Here is a 17,650-nt window from a genome sequence, read left to right as displayed (position 1 = left end):
AGGCGAAGGGAAAACAAAGTTTGAAGGCTCGGAAATTAATGAAGAGAAATAAAAGTGCGCAATGTCGCATTGTAATGAGGCAGAGATGTCAAGAAAATATTAATTGTCGGAAATGGAATTCGAATAACCGAGTTTTTCGATCAAAGAAAAGAGACTTTCCCCTTGATGATACGATTGTAGTCTTAATTTTACGGTCAGTCAGTTGGAAGCTCGTTTAGTAATATTACTAGTATTAATATTACGATACAACAAAGATAATACACACGCGTTTCACGGCAATTTCAGATCACGGAACGCTTCGCGTTCGCGATAGTTAATGAAAACTTTCCATTAGGCAGTGCACATTTATTATCCCGTTCTCATCCCTAACGCCCGCATAACTGACGTCTATCAACGCCATACGCATTGGTGTACGACTGTTTGTCGGTGGGAACGAAATCGATAATCCGATTTCATTATCACATCGTAGACCCGCTACGGTTCTATTAACTAGCACGCGTCGATTCCGTAAATATACGGCGATGCACACAATGGCATAAGATTATACCGAGAATTTGATTTCAGAATACAACGCGCTTGGCGTCCCTGTATGCCCTGTATGCGACTCATTGGTCGTGTTAATTGAAGCTGAAAACGAAAAATCACGCGAATATCGATTTTTCTTACGTCTTCAGACTATCCGTAAAACATTTACCTTCTTTACAAAGAAGGTAAAAAATGTGACAAATTAATAAGAGCTGATTTTCATAATTACGTTTCCTGAATGTGAAATATCTTTTCCGTATCTATTCTTTTTTATAATATATAGCTATATATTTCCGAAATAAATGATATATTACATTTAATTGATGTAACTAATCAGGACATTTCATTTTTATTTCAGATCTGTCAGAACTTGCGGCCACATGAAGGGTGCGGTTTCCGGGGTGCGGTTTCAGCGGATGCGGATGCCGTACCGGAGGAGCTGGTTCGGGCCGAGCGAGGTCGGCTCGAAGGTAAGTTTAATGACTTCTATGCTTTCGCATCAAACTCTTTACGATCAAAAAATGGGAAATATATTTGTCAAGATAAAATTCATTGAGTCACAAAATGTTAATATAATATGTTGTATTTTTCTCTATGCGCATTTTTCTCGTAAAGTCGTTGACACTTTGTATCTGATTGGCGAAATTATATTTTTGGTTTTAGATCTATAGCAGAACGTGGCCGACCCTGAGTTCCCGGTATTTCGGTGAGTAAGAAGAATGATTATAGTAAATAAAAAATGGTGGGTTTGCAAAATCTCAATAAAATCAATGCGATTTACCTACACTGAGAGAAAAGTATTTGATGTTTGTGAGTATAACTGTGTAATGATGTAATTGTATTCAAGAAAACCTTTTTTTGTTGTAAACATTACCATAGTGAATATTATCCTAGTTTGTTAAAACAAGAAAAAATATAATTGGCGCAGAAAATAACTACAGTTTTATCGAGATTGACCATTTTTCTCTCAATGTAAATAGTTTGTAGACTTTCGCACATTGGATTTTGTACATGTGTATGTGTGCCGTCCATCAAAATATACTGCTTGAAATAATCAGGTCATTATTTAAAAAAAATAGCTATATTATTTAATAGACTTATAAATCTATTGAGAATACTCTTCTCTTTTAAAGTTATCTCTTAAAGAGATCTCTGAAAGATATCTCTCTCTCTACTGTCAATATTCCATTTTCATATTTTCCATATCTCTCGTGATTTTTAATAAGTTTGCTTCTATAAACGTTTTGGTTCTTGTTATATTTGATTCATCATATTAAGTCGTTCGATAGAACTTATTAATTAATTTATTTAATGTGACCTCTTCTAATTGATTCGGACAGTATAAAATGTGTATTAAAATTGTGCTATCAACCGCGGGATTCGCAGACATGTATTTCTTTCGCGATCAATTTTTGGATTTTCGCGGTCATCAATTTTCCAAAATTTTCATATGTAACCGATTATAATAATATTTCAATCGGAATCACCGTTGTATTCAATATATGATATTTATTGTTCCGCTTCAAAATTTAGAATTCACCCGAAACGTGAATGTTCATTTGTGAGAGAAACAAAACACACACACATACATAATTGTCCAAGAAAACAGAACATTTTCTTTTTACACACACACATACATAATTGTCCAAGAAAACAGAACATTTTCTTTTATCACTTTTAATCTTGTCTTCAAATCGCAATTTTTTACACGTAACTCGCGACTGATCAGTATATTCTTATATATATAGTTGTCCGTTACGAGATCGAATTTAAATTTGGGTTAACTTAGGATATACTTTAATCTACATATTCAATTTTCGCTTCAACGTGACCAACATTAATCAATAGACTAAATATACGGTGACACGCGTAGACTTTATCTTATCAGCTTATCACATAGCCAACCGTTAGCGAACTCGTTTTCAACGAACGACGAATTTTTTTCGCATGCAAAAAAGTGACGTTTCAATTATATAGGGCGCTTATTGGTCATCAAGTTTATCAAATAGGCCACAGCTTGTGCGTGCATCGATCGTATACGAATCAAGGATAATTTTCAAGCCGGATCATGTTCAATGCTCGGCTGCCTCGAGATCGCGTCGTGTTTTTTATTATTTTGCGAAAACAGTTTCAACGATCGGGATCTCCTCCTATGTTTTTATATCCGACCGAATCATCCAAGCGTTTAATACCGTGCCGCGAAAGCGACGGCGAAATCAACGAAATATCTCGCGGGTCAGACCAAATCTCGACAAAATAAAAAAATGTACAGTCCCGTCCGTCGATTTCGCGCGTCTATTTCGTGTGTATGTGTGTGTGTGTGTGTAGCTTCTCAAATGCGAGCCACTCGTCGAAAAATTCTGGTGGCGTACGTTCGGTCAATCCATTTGTACGTTCGCAAATTCGCGGTTTATCCGTGGATCTATGATTCCATAAATCCACGACAAATGAATCTGTGATAAATCTACGGCGACCAAGTTACGAAACATATCAATTTTTGGTCGGTACTCGATTCCCGATGACGCAGATAAGCAGGAATATATTTCGCGCGAAATGCTACGTTTCCATGGTTACGAAGGCGCGAAAGGAGATGTCATATTTTTGCATGGTTCTCTACAGATTTTTTTCTCTCCTTTATTTCATTTTTACGACCTACGCAGCGAATTTTAAATTCAATCGCGCAGCAGGCGCTCGTGTCCTCATGGTTTTATTGCAGTTCGCGTTATTCGCGACACGTGTGTTTATTTCCGCGCGTGTTATCTCGCCACCCCTGCCGGATAAACTGGATAAGACGTATCTGAGGCCGGACGTTAATCACGGGGAAAAAAATATGCGCGAGCGCGCGTGAGATAAAGCCGAACACTTCGACTTTTTCGTGACCGCCGCGAATAACTGTTCAAAATACACCGGCGACATTAGCGTTGGCGCGCAATCATTCCCATAGAAATTACAATAGCACGAATAGCGCGTAGGTCGCGTCAGTGAGTCCCTCGCGATAGATGGCTTCGGTATTAAACCGAAATCACATTCCACGTGTGGTGCTAACGCGATTACCGTGCCGTCTGTACTCTGCGCGGATCCTGCCGGGCCCGCGCGAATATCACGATAACGCCGATGCCGCCGAGTGAAAAGGACCGGCGCAACGCAAATATCCCTCGGCTGCCTATTATTAGGCAACTGCGTTGTCGGACGTTATGCGGTTGATGATCATTTTTCCGCGCTGCCGGAATATGTGTGCGTGTCTATCGCGATATCGCGGATAACGTGACGCGCGTCATTTCGCTCTCGAACCACCGGCGAGAAACCGAGTAAAACTTCTATACGAAACGACAGATAAATTCGCGTGAGAGCGTAACGATTTTTCCGGGCGATTGTCCAGTCGTTCTCCTGATACCGTTTGCACTTCACGGGAGAAGTAATACGGCCAAGTGTTTCAACGGACGAAGAAGTTCGGCTCCGCGCGGGACATTAATTCCATCGGGGTGGGGTTCTCCCTTCGATCTGTCTCGCTGGAAAAATCGCTGCCCCAAATTCACCGCAGAATGCGCTGTGGGATACGCCGGCGATGGGCGAAAATTTAGCTCCGCGCGGGACATCCTTTCACCAGAATGGATAATGAAGATCTGATATTACCGTACACAAAGGCCATTAATGTACGAAAAAGAGATTATGCAATATTAACAAGTCGAGCGAGAGAGAGAGAGAGAGAGAGCGGCTTTCACGTGGTCTCTCAGAGGACGGTAGCATCGAAGGGTACTCGATGGACCGACCCGTTAAGCTCATGGCGATTACTTAATTCAAAAAGTACTCGTTTTGCCCGAGCGAGAGCAGCCCGAGAGTACGCTCGCTACGCGGTCCGAGTTGCTCAACGGCGAGTTAATTACTTAACGTCGAGCTAGTGAGCGCAGATAATGCGCGGAGTAAACGATCGGATAGCCAGTGATTAATCTGATTACTCGGCCTCGGTGAGCATCCGCACGGTCCGCGAATCGATAGAGTAGCGCACTGGGTGTCGCCTGGAATTCTCTCGATCTTAGTAGCTCGGAATCGAATTCGGGTCTCTTGGCCTCGTGGAAATTTCGTTCGGAAACCCCGCCTGCCGTCCCAGCGCACCCCTCTCGCAGCTTCCGTCCTCGCGACGGTGTGAACGCACCCGTACGCGCGCAGGCAGGGAAGCGTCAGCAGGTACGGTATAGGCCCTGGCAGGAGCGTAGGTGAGCTGAAATAGATCGATGGACGTGCTGCGCACGCAAGTACCTCCGGTTGTGCCCCTGTGGGGGTAGGGAGCGCGCCACGAACCTCCTAGGTAGGGTGGCATCGAGGAACAGAGCCGGGTGGGAGTCATTGAAGAGGGTGGAACGGTCAGAGGGACACCGAAGGAAGAGAGGAGGAGAGCGGGAGGGATGTGGGAGAGTGGAAGGAGATGCCGTGCTGGAAAAATACGGGAGGGTGAACGCGAAGATGGGAGCGAGAGGGTGTCAGGGAGGGAGACAGAGACACGTGACGCGTCGGTGCTTCTGGTGGGATAGAGACGGCTGGGGGAAGCATGAAGCAAGAGATAGATAGAGAGAGGAGGAGGAGGAGGAACGAGGAGGAACCCCGCGCCAGCGGGGTTGTTTCGAGAAAAAGAGAGACGACCGAGAAAGTAGAGGATGTGCGACGAGACGGTAAACAGAGAAAGAGGAAGAGAGAGAAAGCGAGAGAGACAACGAGGCGGTGTTCTGACGCGACGGAGAAAGAGGGAGCGAACCGGAATGGTAGACGGAAAAGTCTCTCTCTACGGAGGAGACTGAAAAGAAGTAAGACGCGTGTCGGGAATCGAAACGAGACGGACACAACTCGGATCCCGAAAGAGAGCGAGACGGATGATGGACGAGGAGGGGGAGCCACCTGGTAAGGAGTGAAGCGCGCAGGGGTGAAAGAGAGGGTGTAACTGGTGAAAGTGGAAGGAGAGGGACGCGAACAACCGCTGGGGGGAGAGAGAGAGAGAAAGAGAGAGAGGGAAAGAGGAAGAGAGAACGAGAAACAGGGAGAGAGAGAGAGAGAGGCACGCGACGGCATCTCACCTGTTTGCCAACCCGCCAGTCTGGTTTACGCGCCCGGTCATCCGCCGGCGCTACAAGTGGCTATCCCACTTCGACTCTCGAACGAGCGCGCGCTCGATCGCCTGTGGCTCTCTGTCGCGATTCGCGAGCACGCCGGAAACGTTCGTAGATCGCGCGCGCGGATTCGTACGTATATCGTAACGTTCGCAAGACGTTACGTCGTGATTCGATTTGCTCCGGACGGCGGGCTTTGCCTCGACCGAAACCACCGTACTCCACTCGGCCAAGCGTCAACGTGACGGTGAGTAAATCGGAGTCTGAGTTCGGTCCTGACGCGCGGGAACTGGGTCACCAGTGACACCGGTGAATCGCGGTCGCTTCCGGTCTCCGGCTGGATCCGGTGACGAGGACACTGTTCGGAATTCGAGAGGCGCGCGCGGCAGCGCGCCTTCGTGTTACTCGCGCGTTAATCACACGCGTTTAACGCGAGCCTCGGCTAATTTGGCGGTGATTGTTTCAATCGTTCGCTTTTACGGACCGTTTCAACGCCACGTTGGTCGTACGGGTGGTAAATCGGATTGGAATTTCGAGCGGAGGGAAATCGACGATTCCTACGCGACGATTGCGATCGACTTGTGCTCGCCTGTCATCTGCACTTTTCGGCTCTCGCTCGGCCGTTCGTTGTCGTGTGTGCTTGTCGTCGGGCATTTTTTGGAATTTGCGGGGCTTGCGCGCGCGCGACGGACGGAAATATTTTCGGGAGTTGAAAACACGCGAGTGCTTTAACAATCGCTTTAACACTTTTGTTCACAGTCGTCACTGCACGCTATCAATAAACACGTCGTCGTATCTTGTTTTCTTTTTGATTTTTCGAATTTAGGATGTCGACGAAAATGAGGAAAAATTGTTTGGCAGTTGTGTGAAATACTCTGCCGATGGCTGACACGTCATCCGTTGGTTTCACTACTCGCTTAGCGAAGAACGTCCACGCGATTTTCTTACCGGAGCTGAGTAAACAGCCGATGGTAAAAATCACGAACGAATTCGCCGTTTTAGCGTAACGAGTTTTGCACGAAGATACATTCGAGCGAGATTAATAAGAGACGAGACGTACATTGTAAGGTCGACGCAGTGATTTAAAAATCGCGACAGCTGCGTATTTTCCGACGACGTTTATCCTCTTACACGAATTCTCCGTAAGCCTGTGCGTGTGACAAAAGCTAATGCAGCGTGTGTGTGTGTGTGTGTTGTGACGACACAGGCGAACTCTAGTTTCGCTAGTTAAACGTGGCAGTTAACAACCGCCTTAATGCGAACCCTATCTCGACGAGACACGTATTCAGTCGTACGGCACAGAGCGAGTGGTGAGAGTCAGCGTACTATCGGACATGTCGCGGATTATCGCCCTACCTGAATTGTCGTTCGTAGGTCGACGGACGGGTAATATCTCCCGATAGCTGGGAGTGCCGAGACGTAACATGGGTGGAGGTGGAACAATTTTGCGACACCTCGCCCTCGATATGTTCTCATAATTAAGTAATATTTATTTAATGGAAAGCTCAAACACGAGAGAGCTCTCTCATCGGTTGATGGAGGGCTCTGTTACGGAATTCGTGAAAGTAGGCGCGTTAAACAGAGCCGATAATAATTACAAGAAGATTCCTATATTTCAAACTTTTATTATATAAACACTCGAAATGTCGTACTATTTCGACGATACGCGCCGAGATTAACAGCAAGCTACGTCTTACAAATGCAATTGTAGCATACATTTTTTTTTTAAATAACAGTTATTAAAATAACAATTGTTTTCGCACACTGAGATTTTTCCGCTACTCGCACTCTCGGGCGCGTTTACTTTCCGCTGATCTCTCGCTGCGACGGAATTGATAAAGCGTTTGCCGAGCGCTAAGGGTGTTGCCGCCGATAAGATAACCGACATATTGGCGGAAAACCTAATCAACATTAACACACATTCCCTCCTCCTCTTTCTCCCTCCCTCTCTCTCTCTCTCTCTTACTCTGATTCTCTCTACCTCTTCTGCCTCCTCTTCACCCCTCCTCTCCTACCGTCTGACCTGGATGGACAGAAATTATCGATGACCGTGATATAAATCGACAGATATATCGAGTTTGTTATGGCTGGACCCGCGCGAGCCTGTTAAAGTTATTAACTCGTTTTCAAAGGGCTACCACACGCGAGCGCGGGATTGAAATTAATCAACGGCGTGCGCGCAGTCTTCGTTAAAAGCGCGAGGCCGTGTTGCGTCCGTTAATTAAATGACAGCCGAAACGAGTAATCATTCCCGGCTCAATAGGACATCATATGTGTGTGTATGTGTGCGCCGTTTCGGGGTGCAAAATAGCGACCTCTCCCGTCCCCCTCTCCCGCGCAGTCTTCTCTTTCGCATCGATCGGCCTTGCTTGCTTGTCGGTGACGGAAACGCTTTCATGGGATCAAAGACATCCGTTAGATTACAAAGATTTATTTCTCAGCTCGACGTGATACGGAAAGCTCACGGCATGGAATCTTCTTTTTCAGTCGGCTAGCAAGCTCTGGCAAAAAACCGAATGACATTAAAAACGAACGGAGAAAACTCCGCAGGTGAGGATATATTTAATGAAGGATATATAATTCCGCATTCTCGAATTTAGCCGCGCGCAGATTTGCATACGAGGTCACGCAGATCCCTTCGAGGGAGTGTATCTCGTCGGTAATGCGCTCGAAGCGATTTTGTGAACGCGTACTTATACCATCAGGATGAATTATTCCTCTATATTATTCCAGTTGGATATTAAGAACTGAATTAAGAACGAGAGATGTCAGTCACTTTAACTTTGAAACGTAGGTTTGCAAAAGGATATGCTCTCGCGTAAAAATAATTAAATTTGTGTTAAAAGCTCGTGACTATAAATATATAATCGAGAAGGCTTTTTCTTTTGTTCAAATAAAATCCGAGTAAACTCTCGAATACAGGGAAAGTTTTAAGAAAGCTTAGATTTCGCGTTGGAAATTTGAAGATTGCATCCACCAACCTTTTGCTCGTCCTTCTCTCTCTCTCTCTCTCTCTTGCTTTCACCTGTCGATATATCGCAGCAAATTCAATGCACAAATAAATTACGAAAAAGCTAGTGGATAAAGGCGGTGGATGATTATCGAGCGAAAATACGCGGAAGCTTCCGAAGCCGATATTGGAGGGATCCATCATCGCCGGCTAAAGCACGGCGGAAAACTGATGGACGCTTCCGCGGAAAGGGATTTCCTGGTGTTCAATTCGAATAAGTAAAACACACTCCCGTCGATCCTGCATTCTCAGTGCCTCGAAAACTCGTTTGTTGAATTTCCGCACAGCTCCAGGACTAGGGGGGTGATGAAGAGGGGCGGGAGAAGAAGAAGCAGAAGAAAGAGCTCCGAAACGGGTGATATAAATTCGAATCGGGATCGAATGCGGATTCAACTCGGCCGGCCATAACTTCACTCCGAAGTGCTCGTTGCCAATCTTTATTTGCGTTTGTTCTTCGGCAGAACGGCGTTTGATTTACGGCCGGCTGAAACGTGTGTCAGTAAACCGGGGGAGTTCGTAAGAAGGACATGCGACGCAACCCCTTCTTGTCACGTCGAGATATTTTCGACAGCTCGGTGATCGAGATGTTTTCCTGGCCGTAACATAAAATCTGGACCGGGTAAAATCGAGTGAACTCGTGAACGGTGATGTAGGAAGTTTGCGAAGAGAGATGATGTATTATTTCGGATTTCTATATGCGGTACAAAACACACGTGTTACATTGCAATCCTAACTGGTTGAAATTGTGAAATTTTAACCGGACCGTCTGAGTATTCTTTTTTAATAGAGAGCTGGGGGAATTGACATCGTAACGTGACAACCGTTCGTGCAGAATATTCCACACGTTGTCTGTGTGCAATTCCGAAATATTTACGAAATATTTAACGTGCATTGATGAGATTTTCGATATCGGACTTTGTGCGATTCCGACATTTCGTGAGGCATTTGACATTTGTCAGTGAGCTTTCAATGTGATTGCGATCGCGCGCTGTAATTTGCATCTGATTTCATCACCAACGTCCCTCTCGCGGCTTATACATACACGCGTTCGTAGTCATACATACCATTAAATATGTATATTACATCGGCATCGTGTTAATACCGCGCGTGAGGACGAAAATGCTAATCGCTGCGCCTTGGTCACCTCGTAGTCAGCCCTACGGTTTATCTCAGCCACGAATTAATCCCTTTAACTTTCACGATGCCAATGTCGGTGTTGGTGGTTACAGTTCCCCCNCCCCCTCTCTCTTTCTCTCTCGCTTTTTGCGAATTTAAATTAGAAAATTCGAAAATTACGATCGAAAACTACTCTCTGGTCGGTTGTGTCACAATCGGCGATCTCACACACACACATTCACTCACTCACTCGCTCACTCTCCTTCTCCCCTTCTCGAGTTAAATTCCCACAGAGTCCGCCTTGAATTCCGCCGGGAACTCTATCGGCACCTCTCGCCGGCGACGCTTTGAGGACTGTGAAATTGAAGTCAATTTGCGTGAAATGCATTATGAATCTGCGACGAGATGCCTGCCATCCTCTCGGAGAGCATAATGGTGAACAATGAGCGCCGCGCTGTGCGTGTGTCGTGGAAGAATCGAAGGATCCGGCCTCTCGGTCGAGCTTTTTACCGAAAACAATTCCTGTACACGGGGCGCGCTTGAAACAGTGGCTCGTTCCTCCGTCTCTATTATGGTCGTCCGCTGCGAAATAGGGGGAGAAAAAAGAAAAGAGATAGAGAGAGAGAGAGAGAGAGTTTCCGATGTTGCGAACACGATGGCCGGATAATGGGAAGCAACGAGAAAAACAGAGGGCGAGCAACCTTATATAAAAAAGCATGGAAATCTCTCCGAGCGCCGCGTTAATTTTCCCCAATATTTCCTCGTCGTTATATCGCTTCCGCAGACAAAGCGCGTATTGTAATAATAGCAGTCTTTAGGGAATTACTCGCGCGACTCATTCGACGTCAAGGACGCTGTCGATGAAGTATTTCTTTAGCAAGCGGTTATTCTGTTGCCCGACCAACTGTTCCGCTGTCCCGGGAAATTAATACGGCGTGTTTGAGCGCCGAGAGTCGCGCCTGGCGATTTGCGTCGTTTATTCCGGGCGTGCGGCGCATCAATCTTGATTTCTCTCATCTATCTCGTCCAAATGCGGACCAGCATCCTGCTCTTACGCGACGAAATTCCACGTTGTTGCTGTTTTATCAAAATTGGCGTTTACGGATCGTAACAATTAAATGCGTCCTGCCATCAGTCTCGAAAATATTCGAAAGAGAAAGTGCACTTTTTGGTCGTGTAAAACAAATCGGCTTTATGGTCATGAAAAACCCACGAACTGCCACGAAATGTGAAGCATGCTTGCGGAAGATTGTAAAATTCGTGCGTAATTAAATTTTGTCGAAATTAATCCGATCTACAGTCGTACAGAGAGTAGAAATTAATTTATTTTTATGAATTCTAGAAGTGTCTGTCGAGTCTTACGTAAAATATCGACGGTGACAAAAGGAATATTGCGAATTCCCGGCGTGTATGTATTTCCTGTGCCCGATAAATTTCTTCCTAATTAACAGAAAAAGAGAAGCAGAGAAACAACGGGCATACTTGGGATTCACCGGCTTCATCGAAATGACCCAGTTCGTCAAACTTTGATCGAGCACGCTTTGAAATATTAACGACGCCGTTCATTCCCGCGTGAGAATTAATTTTCCCTCATATATCTCGGCGTGCCGTCAGAATCAATTCCGAAAGCATCTTGATCTAATAATAACCGGAATAAGCAAAATGCACGCCGACCCATAAGACCGATAGATCAAACTCCAACGAATTCAATGACTACGAACAGAACGAGCAGATCAACATCGAACGGCATCGAACGGTCATCGATCGAGGAAGAACCGAACGAAGAGGGTAGAGGTAAAAGTTCTCGCGAAGTTTTACCGACGATAAAGTACTGCCCAATTATATCATTAGTCCTTAAGCGATCCATTCCGACGCTTATTACCGATTAAAGTTCCGCTCGGTGAAGCTTGCCGGCATGCTTATCGTAGCCGCCGGATAATCACATATTTAAAGCATACGTGTGCGGCGAATATCTGGTTAAATTAATTAATGTAATTAACAGGCTGCTCGGCGACGCCGAGGGGTTGTGGGTGAATTCCGTGCGACGCCGTGTAATGGACACACGGCGTTCCTGCCGATGCATTAATGATACGCCAATAATTATAATAATCGTAATCACGATCACACGCACGCACGCGTGTGCACACACAGGAACGCATACATACATGTAAGGATGAGAATCGGGAGGAGAGAGGGCACGTAAATGCACGGACACGGGCAAACGCAGTCGGAGACGGGCTAACCGCGTTCGTTATTCGCGTCGATTGACTCGTACGCCGTTGACATCCGTGATTGACGATGAATTCCACGGTAGGTGCGGCTATCGACAGAAGTCAGTTCGCAATGCGGCCGGATTGCACCTGCGAAACGCGACGAATTCTCGTATATCCGATTATTCGAAGAGATTGCTGTTTGGGACGCAAATGAGCCACGCGTTCAAACAATATTGCTTCACCGTTGTCAATATGCAACATGCGGGCGAAAATATTTGTGTGCTCTTCGTCGTTTTTGGAATCGCTTCCTGTCGAAAGGGGAAACATCGCTGGAAAGTTATTCTCGCGATTGCTTTTACCTGTATTAATACGAGTTGGGTAAAAGTACGCAGTGACGATATTTTGTTTCCTCGAGTAAGATTGTCCACAGAAAGATAAGATCTGCAAATCTACTTTCCTTATCTACTCTACGTATTTTTAAGTATTTTTCCTACGCATTACGCGAGAAGGAAATTTCTCGAATTCACGATTTCCTCTTTATGTATCTTTCATTCCAAGATATACATATATGTTTATGGAAATTCACGAGTGCGCCGTAATTCACCTGTACATTTGACGCGTCGCTAAATATTTATATCTAAGATCGTCTGAAATTTATCTTCAGATACTCTGTACGAATCGTTTCATTGGCTACGAAGCATCCGAAATGAACTTGAGATTTTAAATGTTAGATCTAGCTGTGGATATCTGCGTGAGAAACTTTTACGCTTGTCGGAAATATTTCAACACTCGTACGAATATCGACTATTACTGATGCATTTTCGGTTACTAATGGATACACATATGAAAGTCAGATTAGCGGGATAGTCACAAATCATTCGAACTACGCCGCTCTCGATGACCTTTCGAGTAATTAAGAGATACGTGCCGCGGTCGGTACTCGCGACCGACAGCTCGCGGCGAGAGGCTCCGCAAATTCGGATTCGCGGATGTCACGTGAGATTTGTGGCTTCGATAATACTGGCAAACGCAACGGGAGGTCGTGAAAGAATTATCGCGAATTAACGATTCGCGTGGTAAATAGATATTAGTATTAAGTGAGCGATTAAATAGAGATCGGACACGCTCCGGTTTGTTCCTCCGTCACACCGTCGTGTTCTCCATGATGGATATACTTTTTTTCTCGACTTGTTCGTTACGGCGAGCATATTTCCTTCCTGGAACTTTTAAGTAGAATAACGAACGCAGAGAAAAGGGAAAAGAGAAGTCGGTAAAAACATTTTGCTGGAGAAAGCCGCTAACACATTGGTTTTATTCGCGTTTCTTGTTTTTCTTTAATATCCTTTGCAAGATCGCTCATTTTTGCAGTTACTTCAACTATGACCAAATGATCGAACTCCGAAACTAGACTATTGGAAAATTCCTCGAAAATTCGTGAATATTCATGATCACATGAACGGAGAAAATCGGATTGTACACATTTAAAGTTCATTCCTTAATTAAAGACGAATCCGATCTGGAAAAGGAAACGTCCAATAATTCTCGTTGGAAGAGACTTGAGAATTTAACCCGTTAGACAAACCCGTCACCGTGAAACTGAAATCCGCGCGAGAACGACTCGTTCTAATAAAAGTGTCCCGATACGACCATGTCGTGCCGTGAACGCGCGGCCGAATGAATAATGCATAAATTCCATTCACGCGTATCGCGCGTAATTAATCTCGGCGCTTAATTGAAGCAGAATTGATATGTTCCGTTCTCGCGAGAGCGTCGCCGAGCCGCGGCCTTCTTTGTTCGCTATGTTTGATTCTCCTTTTTCTTCCTATTATTTTCTCTCTCTTTCTTTTTTTCTATTTCGCACCCCCCGAGAACAGTTAATTTGCATCGGTTTCGAATGGCGGTCGCGCCATAAGAGTCAATAGGGAAACCGCCTCCGACTTTAATATATACCACCTGCGCGATATATTGCGAAAAAAAAATCGAGGAATCGAACGCGACCGACTTTCCATTTCGGACCGCGACTTTTTTATTCGTTTCCAGCACTATTGTGTTTTCTCGCCCATCGGGACTCAGGCTGGATAAAAACATTGGTTCGGTTCTGGTATCGATTTGTTAAGATATTCAATAATAATTCCAGTTCCGGTTTTGGTTCTTTAGGTAATGAAAATACCAGTATTGTTTAAGTTATGGTTGTTTTAGTCCCCGTTTCAGTACTTTAAAATCGTTCTTCCATTAATATTTTTATTAAATGTTACATATATGTATATACATATGTATATTTATAAATAGTAATTTTTGAGGCATATATTTTTATTTTATACATAATATAGATTAGTAATCGTTCATAATAAAATATAATTCATAATGAAATCATTTTTTCGAAGTAGTTGATGTTTCTTCATTATCTTCATCTGCTCATAATCTTTCTGAAAGTGTGAAATTATCCGGATTATTATTTATTATATCTGCTAATGATCTTTTCGCAATGTCCGGTTTTCTTACGCATAACATTCAAATATTAGGTTGGTGCGTATGAAATGTCGCATTCTCTTTACATGCGGACGTTTTCCTCCCTGTTTTCGTTATACTTTTGTATTTGGCATAACCTCATTCATACTCGTATTGTCCATTGCCAGAGACTCATTTCAACAAAATAGGTTTTCTCGAAGGTCTTCCCTTTTTTATTTCTTTTGAGTTTATTACCGATATGAATTCTGCCGACATTCGCGTCATTTTCTTATATGAGTACAAACTTGGTAATAGTGCTGCAAAAGCTGCACGCAACATAAACCAAGCGTTTGGGGAGAATACGGTTAACAATCGGAAAGTGCAGCGTTGGTTCGAAAAATTTCGGACTGGCGATTTTTCACTGCAAAATGAGCCGCGCGGAAGACCCAAAACGTCTGTGAATAATGATGACCTGAAGGCTCTAGTGGAAGCGGATCCAGCCGTATCCACGAGGGAACTTGCTATCAGGATGAAAGTTGACCATACAACGATATTGAGACACCAAATTGTACTCCCATCGCTTGTGAATCGGCATGGCCCGCTACTGCTCCATGACAACGCTCGGCCGCACACATCGCACAAAACAATTGCGAAACTGAACGAACTGGAATATGAAGTTTTGCAGCATCCACCATATTCACCGGATCTCTCGCCGACCGATTTTCATTTTTTCAAGCATTTAGAGCTGTTTTTAAGAGGCAAACACCATGAAAATGAAGACAGTCTAAAAAACTCGATATCAGAGTTTATTAATTCTAAAGACCAAAATTTTTTTAAGACAGGCATCTACGCTTTAAAATCTCGTTGGGAGAAGTGTATTGAAGCGAATGGAGCATACTTTGATTGAATAAACAGCTTTTGAAGAAAGATATACAGTTTTATACAATCACTTAAGAATCCGACATTTCATATGCACCAACCTAATATATAATTATAATATTAATTATAATAAATATATACTCATAATATTTAAATGTAAGTTTTGTAAAATTTCGGTACAGTTACGGGCTGACAAAAAAATCAGTTTCGGTTCGATGCAGGTCCTTGCCACCCACTAACTTTTCTTCTCAACATTTTTCCCCCTTGACCAATTTGAATATCCGCGGCACACACGTACCGTTTCTTGTGGTTTAATTCCGTCGGTAGTACGTTGTATTAAATGCCTCCTCGTTACATACACACATTGCAGAATTTAATTAGAAAATGTAATTTCGCTTTACTATTACGCGTCCCCCTACGGATATTCTTCTCTTCTTATTTTCTCTACCACAATGTACAAGCCTAGGTGCGCCGAGAAAATGGGATTAACGGACAAGTGGAAGCGAACGTAAATCCGCAAAGACGCGAGAAAATTGCGAAGACGTTTGATATCTTTACCTTTATCGTGCGCGCAAAAACAGATTCACAGCGGTCTATTGTCCTTCGTATTTAACTTCGCCGGACCGTTGTACGTTCAATTAAATATACGCGAACGTAAAATTTACGACTTAATTGAATCATCTAACCGGGACGAGACGCGTAACGCAATCGAGTAAAATTCGAGAGCGCGAGGCGCGTTATATATAACATTTTTAACCGCGTTAAATTAAATTATGCATTGCGCGGCGAAGCCAGGCGGAACACGTTGCCGGACGTGAATTAAAAACTATCGCGCCGTAGATTATCGCGGATATAACACGATAACGGGACGCTAATTCGCGAGCGAGCGGGCGGGCGGCCGACCGGGCGGGCTGAAATAGTTTCGCCGGGTCGCTCTTCGCGCAATAACTGTCCGATTATACGTTGACTCCGCGAGTACCAGCGCGATTTATCACCTCCGCCTTCCCCGCGAGCTTTCTTTCATGGAGCCTGCGGATGCGACGGCAACGTGCCGACACGCTGAAATACGATAGCGGGAAACGCGGGGATGCCCCCACGCAGCAAGCAAATTGAAAGTGTTCGCGTTCCGAGAGCGCTCCGTCTCTCCGTTACACGTCAGCCAACGACGAGGACGGGTGCACATTTCGCGAATTAATCACACGCTGCTTCGAACACATCTTTCGCTTGTTTTTTTATGCAAATCGCCCGCAGAGATCCCACTATTCGCGCGCGCGCGCGCGAGAGGGAGAGAAATTGCGATTAACAATCGCGCGCCTAGCGGTGCGGAAATAAATAATCGATCGCACGGCCATTCGACGCAAGCACATTTACGCGCAATTAATTCGCGAATATTGCGTTATTCGAATTAATACGGACGTTTCTTTATTCGAACTAGCCTGTCGGGATATCGAGGGAAGGCGGGAAGGGCGGAGGCGCGTTCACCCGTTTACACATCGGGGATTATTGACGGGAGATGGGAGATTTTATTATTACGAGAATGAGCCCGGAGATCAAAGGCCGCAACAAAGTAACCGAGATGTAAATTAAACGCGCGGCATAGTTGGGGAGTCGGTCGATCTGAAATAGACGGGATTAATTTGCGATTCTATCCGAAGGCCACCGCCACCACCGGCTGCTCCATGTGTTGTATGTATGTTTGTATTTGTGGAGGGTATTTGAGCGCGATTCGCGCGCCGGTCGCGCACAAACAAACGCGGCTACTTCAAACGCGTTTTCCAAAACGGGAACGCGATACGAATTGAATTCTAAATACCCGCCCGCGGCTCGCGCATTATAACGCGACGAGCGTTACATTTGATATCACTGTTATTAGACCGGCGATCGGGCGCAGGTCAATTCTCATGCGTCCGTGCGACGCCACTCCCTCTCTCTCTCTCTCTCTCGCTCACTCGTTCCTCATGGATAGTTCGTGGCAATCCTCATTATACGCTATCAACGTAAAATAACAGAAAAAAGCACGCGTAATGCAGCAAGAGTGGACGCAAAAATATCTCGCGTGCTTCGGAACGCTCCGTGTGTCCGTCTGTCTGAAATTGTAACATTTTCGAATCCCGCAACACTCGAAGCTTTATAAGCTCTGTGTCGGTCTGAATCACGCTCATCGCAGACTTGATTAAGATAATCAAATTCACTGAGTTAGAGGCCTAAGCTGTGCGCAAAGTGGTGATAGTGCTAACAAATGTCTGCGGTGCGAAAACAGTCTTAAACTCCCCGATCAAACGTTTTGCTCCTTGTTTTGGGCCCTTGATTTCATTTGATTAATTGTGTGATTAATTTGCTTCAGCAAAGTACTCCAACAT

The 17,650-nt window shown here is 44.7% G+C and overlaps 1 protein-coding gene across 2 annotated transcripts in view; it reads left to right on the top strand.

Annotated features, from left to right (window-relative positions):
- The first annotated feature begins 5,628 nt into the window (after positions 1-5,628).
- LOC106749508 (BAI1-associated protein 3) overlaps positions 5,629-17,650 on the top strand; it is a 92,873-nt gene continuing 80,851 nt past the window's right edge. For both annotated transcript variants that reach the window (XM_014629015.1, XM_014629014.1), the window contains exon 1: positions 5,629-5,871. The gene's annotated coding sequence lies outside the window, so the exon portion shown is untranslated. The remainder of the gene's footprint in view (positions 5,872-17,650) is intronic.

Source organism: Dinoponera quadriceps, unplaced genomic scaffold (assembly GCF_001313825.1).
Source record: "Dinoponera quadriceps isolate SergipeBrazil2010 unplaced genomic scaffold, ASM131382v1 scaffold3162, whole genome shotgun sequence".
NCBI classification, from domain to species: Eukaryota; Metazoa; Arthropoda; class Insecta; order Hymenoptera; family Formicidae; genus Dinoponera; species Dinoponera quadriceps.
The sequence above is the reverse complement of the archived record's forward strand: the minus strand, read 5'-3'. Positions and strand labels throughout refer to the sequence as shown.